The 10,548-nt window shown below is 39.1% G+C and overlaps 1 protein-coding gene across 1 annotated transcript in view; it reads right to left on the bottom strand.

The window, feature by feature from the left end:
- Window positions 1-10,548, bottom strand: part of SCFD2 (sec1 family domain containing 2) — a 394,218-nt gene that overhangs the window by 293,407 nt on the left and 90,263 nt on the right. The window lies entirely within an intron of this gene.

Here is a 10,548-nt window from a genome sequence, read left to right as displayed (position 1 = left end):
AAATATATATATATATATACACATATACACACACACACACATATATGTATATATTACGCATATATATAAATCACTTTATTTTTAAACCAAGAAATACAGCTTAGCCAGTCGTTTTCTCCAACTCTATTTTTTTGGTTTGAAATGAAATTTATCCATGTGTAGTTTATTACTTGCTCTGAATTCTGTCTTTTTCACATGCAATTCATGTTGAAATTAAAAGAAAGAAAACTGAATCAGGAACAGAGAGTAATGGCTGCTTTAACTAGTGAACACATAAATTTTGTTTTCTATAACTCTCAAGGAACTGTTACAGCTTATCAGTCACTAAGACCTGTATGTTCTGTTTCTGGATTATCTCTTGAATTTAATCCTTCCTCCCCAAGCCTCAGCCCTTTCTCCACAAATGTGCATCTTATATTTGAGCCCTGCTACACTAAAAGATCCTGCAGCACCCACGCTCTATCACAACTCTGTGACTTGGAATATACAGCTCCTACTACTCTGAGTGCCTTTCCCACCCTTCCCTAACTGGTAAATTCCCTTTTATCCTTCAAAGCATAATTTAAGAATCAACTGCTCATGAAATCTTGTTTGGCTTGCCCAGGCAAAATTATATCTTTTTAAATGCCTTTTTCAATGAGCCACTGCGAATAAACCCACCAATACATTTCTACTCTAATGAGAAAGGGATAAAGATAACACTGATGGCAGCTGGCACTTACAGAGGACTATTATTTTTGCCAGACACACTGTTAAGTACTTTATGGGAACTATCTTATTCAAGGTTATAAACGTAATATATAAAGAACTCTTACAAATGTACAAAAAAATGTACAAATAAATAAATTCAATCCAACTGAGGTAGATTAAGGATGGTCACAAATTCTTTCCTTCTCCTCCCCTTTTGAAGTCCAGTTTTATCCCCTCAATCCAGTTGCACCTTTTACCAGTTCCCCTGGAACACTTCCCCAGGGAGACCCGAGCCTCCTGGTAAGAAGTCTGAGCACCCTGAGACTGCCATGTGTAGGCACTGCAACTGAGCCCATCCTCCCAGCTGTTCCTGTCAGGCTCAGATATGTAACTGTCACCATCTAGGACCCTCTATTTCAGCCCCCCTCCCAGCTGAATACCACCAAGTCACCTCACTAGCTGCCATGTGGAGCTGAAGAACTGCCCAGCTGAGCTCTGCTTGAATTCCTGCCACACAAAATTATGAGCTATAATAAAATGCTTGCTTTAAAGCCACTAAATTTGGGAGTAATTTGCTGTTGCAGTGATAAACAGAAAGCCCGCTACTCACTGAAAACTACAATAGTCATTTTCATGTGTTTTTTCCATTATTTCTTCTAATTTTGTCTATGTACCTTACTTTCTTCATCCTTTTGTTGTTGTTGTTATTTAACAGAGCTGGATTCATACTGTATATGCAGTTTTGATTTTCATATCCAAATGAATAAACACTTTTTCCATTAGCATTACATGATTAACATTTCCTCACGTCATTAAAAAATATTCTTCAATAACTTGATTTTTAATGACTACATACTGCATTCTAACATTCTACTGTGAAATATTTAGGTTGCTCCTAATTCTTCATTATTATTAAAAAAAACTACAACGAAAACCTTTCAAAGTAAATCATAACAGCATCTCTGATTGTGTCCTTAAGACTAATTACCAGAAGTGAAATTACCAGGAAAGTTATAAATCTTAAGAGTCTCGTCATACATTGCCAGAGTGCTTTGACAAAATTCACTCTCCCAAGAGTAATGTTTCTTGATGACCATGACATTGAGCTCTGCCCAACACTAAATTATCAACTGTTAATCTTTGCTCATTTGAAGTGGTAAACTGCTTTTCCGTGTAGCTTGAGTTTACTTTTTTTATTACTAGGAAAAGTAAATATTTTGTCCTATGCTCATTAGCCATAGTTCTTTCTTCATCTGTATAATGGCTGGCCACATTTTTTTTTTTAAACATCTTTATTGGGGTATAATTGCTTTACAATGGTGTGTTAGTTTCTGCTTTATAACAAAGTGAATCAGTTATACATATACATATGTTCCCATATGTCTTCCCTTTTGCATCTCCCTCCCTCCCACTCTCCCCATCCCACCCTTCCAGGCTGTCACAAAGCACCGAGCTAATATCCCTGTGCCTTGCGGCTGCTTCCCCCCAGCTATCTACCTTACTACGTTTGTTAGTGTGTATATGTCCATGACTCTCTCTCGCCCTGTCAAAGCTCACCCTTCCCCCTCCCCATATCCTCAAGTCCGTTCTCCAGTAGGTCTGCGTCTTTATTCCTGTCTTACCCCTAGGTTCTTCATGACATTTTTTTCCCCTTAAATTCCATATATATGTGTTAGCATACGGTATTCGTCTTTTTCTTTCTGACTTACTTCACTCTGTATGACAGACTCTAGGTCTATCCATCTCATTACAAGTAGCTCAATTTCATTTCTTTTTAAGGTTGAGTAATATTCCAGTGTATATATGTGCCACATCTTTAACCATTCATCTGATGATGGGCGCTTAGGTTGTTTCCATCTCCGGGCTATTGTAAATAGAGCTGCAATGGACATTTTGGTACATGACTCTTTTTGAATTTTGGTTTTCTCAGGGTATATGCCCAGTAGTGGGATTACACTGTTTCCTGCTTCTTAAGGTGGGCTTGTATTGCTATAAAGTTCTCCCTTAGAACTGCTTTTGCAGGCCACATTTTTTTTTACCATTTTTTTTTCCTGTTGAACGATTATGTTTTTCTTATCCATGAATGAATTCTTTACATGTCATGAAAATCAATCTTTGTCTTTATGGCAATACTTCTCCTATTTTGTTTGCCTTTTACAGGGGGTTTTCATTTACTAACATCCTATATAAAATTTTAAAGGTAATAATAATGACTAACATTTCTTGCATTTTTCATGTGATTGGCAAAGGGCGGGTACTTTACATAAATTTTTGTACTCTAAAGGCTTAATGAGGTTGCTATTATTATTAACCCCTCCAATTTATAGATGAGGAAACTGAGGCTTAATGAGGTACATAATTTCCCATAAGATCACTTGGTAGGGGTCAAAGACAAAATTCAGATTGGACCATCTGATTTTATTGGAGCAACTAAGCCCGTGTGCCACAACTACTGAACCTGCACTCTAGAGCCTGTGAGCCACAACTACTAAGCCCGCGTGTCACAACTAATGAAGCCCGTGTGCCTAGAGCCCGCACACCGCAACAAGAGAAGCCACCACAATGAGAAGCCCACGCACCACAACAAAGAGTAGCCCCCGCTCGCCGCAACTAGAGAAGGCCTGCGTGCAGCAACGAAGACCAAAAGCAGCCTTAAATAAATAAATTTATTTTAAAAAATAATAAAGTCCTTTCTCTTAACCACTAAGCTATAGTTTCTATATCTGGTGATTTTCCCCCTTTGTGATTAGTTCCATGACTTTTATGTTTGGAATGTTCTTCCTTATCCCCAGATAAAACATATGCTTTCCAATATTTTATAGTAGATTTCTTTTGGTTTTGGTTTTTAATTTACCCTATCGATACAGCAATAACCACCCCCCACCAATTGCTTTTATCCATAAATATTCTTTCTTTTCCCACTGGCTTGTGGTACTGCCTTTATTACATACACTAAATTTATTAATATACTAAAATACTACAGCATCTATTTCTAAACTATTTTGTAGCTGTACAAATTATTAGTAATTATTGTTATGGGAAAGGAAGTGATTCTTATTGAATTAAAAGGGTAAATAGAAAAACAAAAACAAAAAATACTAGAAAACATTAACAAGCATTATTGATATATAATTGATATTATATATTGATAAGTATAATGTGGGCTAAATGGACAAGTCTTTCAACCAACACTACTGTTTTTCATGTTTTTATTGGCTATTTTTAAGAATAACAATCAAATTCTTTAAAAAATCATTCACTGGAATTCTAAATGACATTGCATTAAATTCATAAGTTGAGAGGAAATTTTTATTGAACACCTACTATGTGCCAGGTGGAAAAACAGCAGTAAACAAAACATACAGGATCCCTATCTTCAAAGAGCTGAGGAGATACAAATAAACTAGGCAATAAGAAGACAGGGTGATCCGTATAAGATAATGGCAAGCACCTGTGGAAACGCAGCTAATTTGGACTTGAAGGATGAGGGAAGGTATTCTGGATAAGTAGAGAAAATGGTCTAGTAAAATAAAACAGCATGTGTGAAGACACAGAGGACAATGAAATAATTAGATGTGCACATTAAGATCACTGTGGCTAAGTATCTCATTAAAACACCTCTAACACCAGAAACCAACCAACCTACAAAATCCCCTCTATCACCAACAAAATTATTATTATTTTGTGTGTGTGTGTGTGGTACACGGGCCTCTCACTGTTGTGGCCTCTCCCGTTGCGGAGCACAGGCTTTGGACGCGCAGGTTCACGGGCCCAGCCGCTCCGCGGCATGTGGGATCTTCCCGGACCGGGGCACGAACCCGTGTCCCCTCCATCGGCAGGAGGACTCTCAACCACTGCACCACCAGGAAAGCCCTAACAAAATTATTTTTAACACTCCTTGCACAGTTGTCAGGTAACTACATTTGCTGTGCATTATTTGCCCCCAGGTGAAAAACGGAAGCCCCCGCAGAGGGACATTTGGGAGATCTCCTAGCTGTTAAGGATGTCCTGGATCTTCTCATGTCTTTTCACCATTTTGTCTTGCTGAGGGAGAAGATGAAGCATGCAGCTGCCAGAATGGAAAGGTGGCTAGTATGGGTGGCCACTGCGAGCCTCTCTTCTGGCCTCTCTGTTGAGTTTAAGCACCCTCTGTCCTTCAATAATAAAGATCCTTCCTATCACCATTCGATAATTTTGTATAAAAGAGCACCAAACATAATTTCAGGCACAGTAAGAGGACAAAATTAAGTACAGTTTGAGAAAAGCGCATTGTATGTGAGAGACACCAACATAAACTTTTAAATAAAGAGCTTTAAAAAAAAAAAAGCAAATAGTCCATTGCCTCAATTATATTACCCCTCAAAGCTAACAATAAAATTTGTGTGTGTGTGCAATATTTAGAAAGAAAATCTAGGTCTTAAATAGACTCACACAAGCTGTCTATAGTGAGGATTTGCCCTACAGGGGTTCTTATATAGATGACTGCTGAAGTACCTCCCAGGAATGAGAATCTATGGATGATACAATAAAATATGGCTGAGATTTCTGAAGTAAATGAAGATAATACAAAGTTTTTGCAAGCACTCAAAAACTCTGTTTGTTGTTTGGATTAAACCTCACTATACTTGAACAACCAGGTTTTAGAGTTCACACTACGGAGCCTAAACCCTCTCCTCCTATATGCATTACTCGTCATTCATGACGTATGGACAAAAACTGGCAAATAAAATGAATTTGATATACTGAAGGGGCTTGCTTCTTGAAAAAAATACAGGATATATTGTTTATTCATTAAGGAAAGACAAAGGCTGATTTCTGCAAAAAATCAAAAATCAGTGAGCCTGACTTTATATTTTCTGGTAAATTGATGTACAGATGATTGTCTCATAAATAGGCAGACCTGCATGTCCTACACTAGATATGTAGCTTGGCAACAACATTCATTTAGCTTATATTTTCAAATAAGCCTTTTGAAGTAGTGTAGTATGATTGCTGAGAGCACAGTCTTTGGGGTTGGGCAGAGTCAGGACAGAATCTAGTCTCTACCACCTACATATAAACTTAGGCTGACACTGCTCTAAGCTTCTGGTTCTTCATCTGTCAAACAGTTGCTAGAATTGTAAGATTTCAATAGAACAATGCATGTAAAGCACTTAAGCCTGGTTCTTGGCACTTAGCAAGAGCTCAATGGTTGTGGTAGTGAGGATCGATTATCTTATAACTTCAGTACAAACATCTTGTACAAACTTCAGATTTCACAGAGTGAAAGGTGAAAATGGGAGTGGTTTGGCAAAAGAAAGATTGTGAGCTTTTGGTGAGATTCGTAGATTGGACAAAATTAGACCAACTTATATTGGACATGATCAGCTATACCCTCCTCTATGACGTTTCACAACAAAAAAAGGGAAATTTAGGTCCAAACTAGTATTCTTAAAGTTGGCTTGCCTATGAGCCATGATTCTTTCACATGTGCATAAAAATATATACATTTTCCATGTGACCATAAGTAGTCACAAATTCTTTCATGTTCTGTTGCTTCAACCAAAAAATTACCCCATTTATACAGGTTTGGTGAAAATCAATTTGAGATAAAAATCAGATGAAAATGTCTCACTAACTGTGAAGAACTACATTCACTGAACCAATATGCACTGTGAGCCTCTCTAATATATCATGTAGGTAAACTAAGAGTGAAGAGGAAGCATGGGTAAATAAGTCTTAGGATGCTGGTCTGTCAGTATTGGTGTGGCTATAGCAGAGGGAGATGGATGTAAGTAACTATCACTCATGTTATAACAAATATGCATATTATGTATGCATGTGAAAGGGGCTTATGGCATACTAAAAAAGAAACCATTTATGTGTTAAGACATATATCTTTTATCAATTGAAAACTAACATTTTAAAAACCCTTCTTAACATCTAATACGATGTTTCATACCCAACAGATGCTCAAATTTTGTGGTGACTGCAGTCCTTATTATTTAACTGTTTACTGCTTGACTTTACTCATTATATAATGTAATCTCCACAACAACAGAGACCTTATTTTACTTGTTTACCGATGCAGCCTCAGTGCCAAAGAATGGTGTCTGGTGTCTAGTAGGTGCTCGATAAATATTTGTTGGTTGAGCAGATGGATTTTATATTCTGGTTAAATAAGAAATAATCTCCAGGAGACTGGTTCAAGATGGTGGAGTAGAAGGACATGCACTCAGTCCCTCTCGCAAGAGCACCAGAATCATAACTAACTGCTGAACAATCGGTGACAGGAAGACACTGAAACTCACCAAAAAGATGCCCCATATCCAAAGACAAAGAAGAATCCGCAGTGAGGTGGTAGGAGGGGCGCAATCACAATAAAAGCAAATCCCATCACCCCTGGGTGGGTGACTCACAAACTGGAGAACACTTATACCACAGAAGTCCACCCGCTGGAGTGAAGGTTCTGAGCCCCATGTCAGGCTTCCCAACCTGGGGGTCTGGCAATGGGAGGAGGACTTCCTAGAGAATCAGACTTTGAAGGCCAGTGGGATTGCATTGCAGGACTTCAACAGCCCTGGGGGAAACAGAAACCCCACTCGTGGAGGGCACACACAAACTACTGTGTGCATCGGGACCCAAGGGAAGGAGCAGTGACCCCACAGCAGCCTGAACCAGACCTACCTGATAGTGTTGGGAGGTCTCCTGCAGAGGAGGGGAGTGGCTGTGGCTCACTGTGGGGACAATGACACTAGAAGCAGAAGTTCTGGGAAGTACTCCTTGGCGTGAGCCCTCCCAGAGTCTGCCATTAGCCCCACCAAAGAGCCCAGGGAGACTCCAGTGTTGGGTTGCCTCAGGCCAAACAACCAACAGGGAGGGAATCCAGCCCCACCTACCAGCAATCAAGCGGATTAAAGTTTACTGAACTCTGCCCACCAGAGCAACACCCAGCTCTACCCACCACCACTCCCTCCCATTAGGAAGCTTGCACAAGCCTTTTAGATAGCCTCATCCACCAGAAGTCAGAGAGCAGAAGCAAGAAGAACTACAATTCTGTCGCCTGTGCAAGGAAAATCACATTCACAGAAAGATAGACAAAATGAAAAGGCAGAGGACTATATACCAGATGAAGGAACAAGATAAAACCCAAGAAAAACAACTAAATGAAGTGGAGATACGCAGCCTTCCAGAAAAAGAATTCAGAATAATGATAGTGAAGATGATCCAGGGTCTCAGAAAAAGAATGGAAGCAAAGATCAAGAAGATGCAAGAAATGTTTAGCAAAGACCTAGAAGAATTAAAGAACAAACAGATATGAACAATACAATAAATGAAATGAAAAACACACTGGAAGGAATCAACAGCAGAATACTGAGGCAGAAGAACGCGTAAGAGACCTGGAAGACACAATGGTGGAATTCACTGCCACAGAACAGAAGAAAAAAGAATGAAAAGAGATGAAGACAACATAAGAGACCTCTGGGACAACATTAAACACAGTAACATTCACATTATAGGGGTCCCAGAAGGAGAAGAGAGAGAGAAAGGACCCGAGAAAATATTTGAAGAGATTATAGTCAAAAAGTTCACTAACGTGGGAAAGGAAATAGCCACCCAAGTCCAGGAAGTGCAGAGAGTCCCAGGCAGGATAAACCCAAAGAGAAACACGCCAAGACACATAGTAATCAAACTGACAAAAATTAAGTACAAAGAAACATTATTGAAAGCCACAAGGGAAAAACTACAAATAACATACAAGGGAACTCTCATAAGGTTCACAGCTGATTACTCAGCAGAAATTCTATGAGCCAGAAGGAAGTGGCACAATATATTTAAAGTGATGAAAGGGAAGAAACTACAACCAAGATTTCAGAATCATAACTAACTGCTGAACAATCGGTGACAGGAAGACACTGAAACTCACCAAAAAGATGCCCCATATCCAAAGACAAAGAAGAATCCGCAGTGAGGTGGTAGGAGGGGCGCAATCACAATAAAAGCAAATCCCATAACCCCTGGTTGGGTGCCTCACAAACCGGAGAACACTTATACCACAGAAGTCCACCCGCTGGAGTGAAGGTTCTGAGCGCCATGTCAGGCTTCCCAACCTGGGGGTCTGGCAATGGGAGGAGGAATTCCTAGAGAATCAGACTTTGAAGGCCAGTGGGATTGGATTGCAGGACTTCAACAGCCCTGGGGGAAACAGAAACCCCACTCGTGGAGGGCACACACAAACTACTGTGTGCATCGGGACCCAAGGGAAGGAGCAGTGACCCCACAGCAGCCTGAACCAGACCTACCTGATAGTGTTGGGAGGTCTCCTGCAGAGGAGGTTGAGCAGACCAATCACAAGTAATGAAATTGAAACTGTGATTAAAAATCTTCCAACAAACAGAAGTCCAGGACCAGATGGCTCCACAGGTGAATTCTATCAAACATTTAGAGAAGAGCTAACACACATCTGTCTCAAACTCTTCCAAAAAAAACTGCAGAGGAACACTCCCAACTCATTCTATGAGGCCCCCATAACCCTAATAGCAAAACCAGACAAAGATACTACAAAAAAAGAAAATTAAAGACCAATATCACTGATGAATATAGATTCAAAAATACTCAACAAAATACTGCAAACACAATGCAACAACACATTGAAAGGATCATACTGCAGGATACAAAATTAATGCACAGAAATCTCTTGCATTCCTATACACTAACAACGAAAGATCAGAAAGAGAAATTAAGGAAACAATCCCATTCACCATTGCAACAAAAAGAATAAAATACCTAGGAATAAATCTACCTAAGGAGGTAAGAGACCTGTACTCAGAAAACTATAAGACACTAATGAAAGAAATCAAAGATGACACAAACAGATGGAGAGACATACTGTGTTCTTGGATTGGAAGAATCAATATTGTGAAAATGACTACACTACCCTAAGGAGTCTACAGATTCAATGCAACCCCTATCAAATTGCCAGTGGCATTTTTTACAGAACTAGAACAAAAAATCTTAAAATTTGTATGGAGACACAAAAGACCCCGAATAGCCAAAGCAGTCTTGAGGGAAAAAAACGGAGCTGGAGGAATCAGACTCCCTGACTTCAGACTATATTACAAAGCTACAGTAATCAAGACAATATGGTACTGGCACAAAAACAGAAATATAGATCAATGGAACAGGATAGAAAGCCCAGAGATAAACCTACGCACCAATGGTCAACTAATCTATAACAAAGGAGGCAAGGATATACAATGGAGAAAAGACAGTCTCTTCAATAACTGGTGCTGGGAAAACTGGACAGCTACATGTAAAAGAATGAAATTAGAACACTCCCTAACACCATACACAAAAATAAATTCAAAATGGATTAAAGACCTAAATGTAAGACCAGACACTATAAAACTTTTAGAGGAAAACATAGGAAGAACACTCTTTGACATAAATCACAGCAAGATCTTTTTTGACCCACCTCCCAGAGTAATGGAAATAAGGAGAAAATAAACAAATGGGACCTAATGAAACTTCAAAGCTTTTGCACAGCAAAGGAAACCATAAACGAGACAAAAAGACAACCCTCAGAATGGGAGAAAATATTTGCAAATGAATCAATGGACAAAGAATTAATCTCCAAAATATATAAATAGCTCATGCAGCTCAACATTAAAAATACAAACAACTGAATCAAACAATGGGCAGAAGACCTAAATAGACACTTCTCCAAAGAAGACATACAGATAGCAAGAAGCACATGAAAAGCTGCTCAACATCACTAATTATTAGAGAAATGCAAATCAAAAGTACAATGAGGTATCACCTCACACCAGTTAGAATGGGCATCATCAGAAAATCTACAAACAATAAATGCTGGAGAGG

Source organism: Neophocaena asiaeorientalis, unplaced genomic scaffold (genome assembly GCF_003031525.2).
Source record: "Neophocaena asiaeorientalis asiaeorientalis breed wild unplaced genomic scaffold, Neophocaena_asiaeorientalis_V1.1 scaffold19, whole genome shotgun sequence".
Taxonomy (NCBI): Eukaryota; Metazoa; Chordata; class Mammalia; order Artiodactyla; family Phocoenidae; genus Neophocaena; species Neophocaena asiaeorientalis.
Note: the sequence above shows the minus strand (reverse complement) of the source record. Positions and strands in the feature narration are given on the sequence as shown.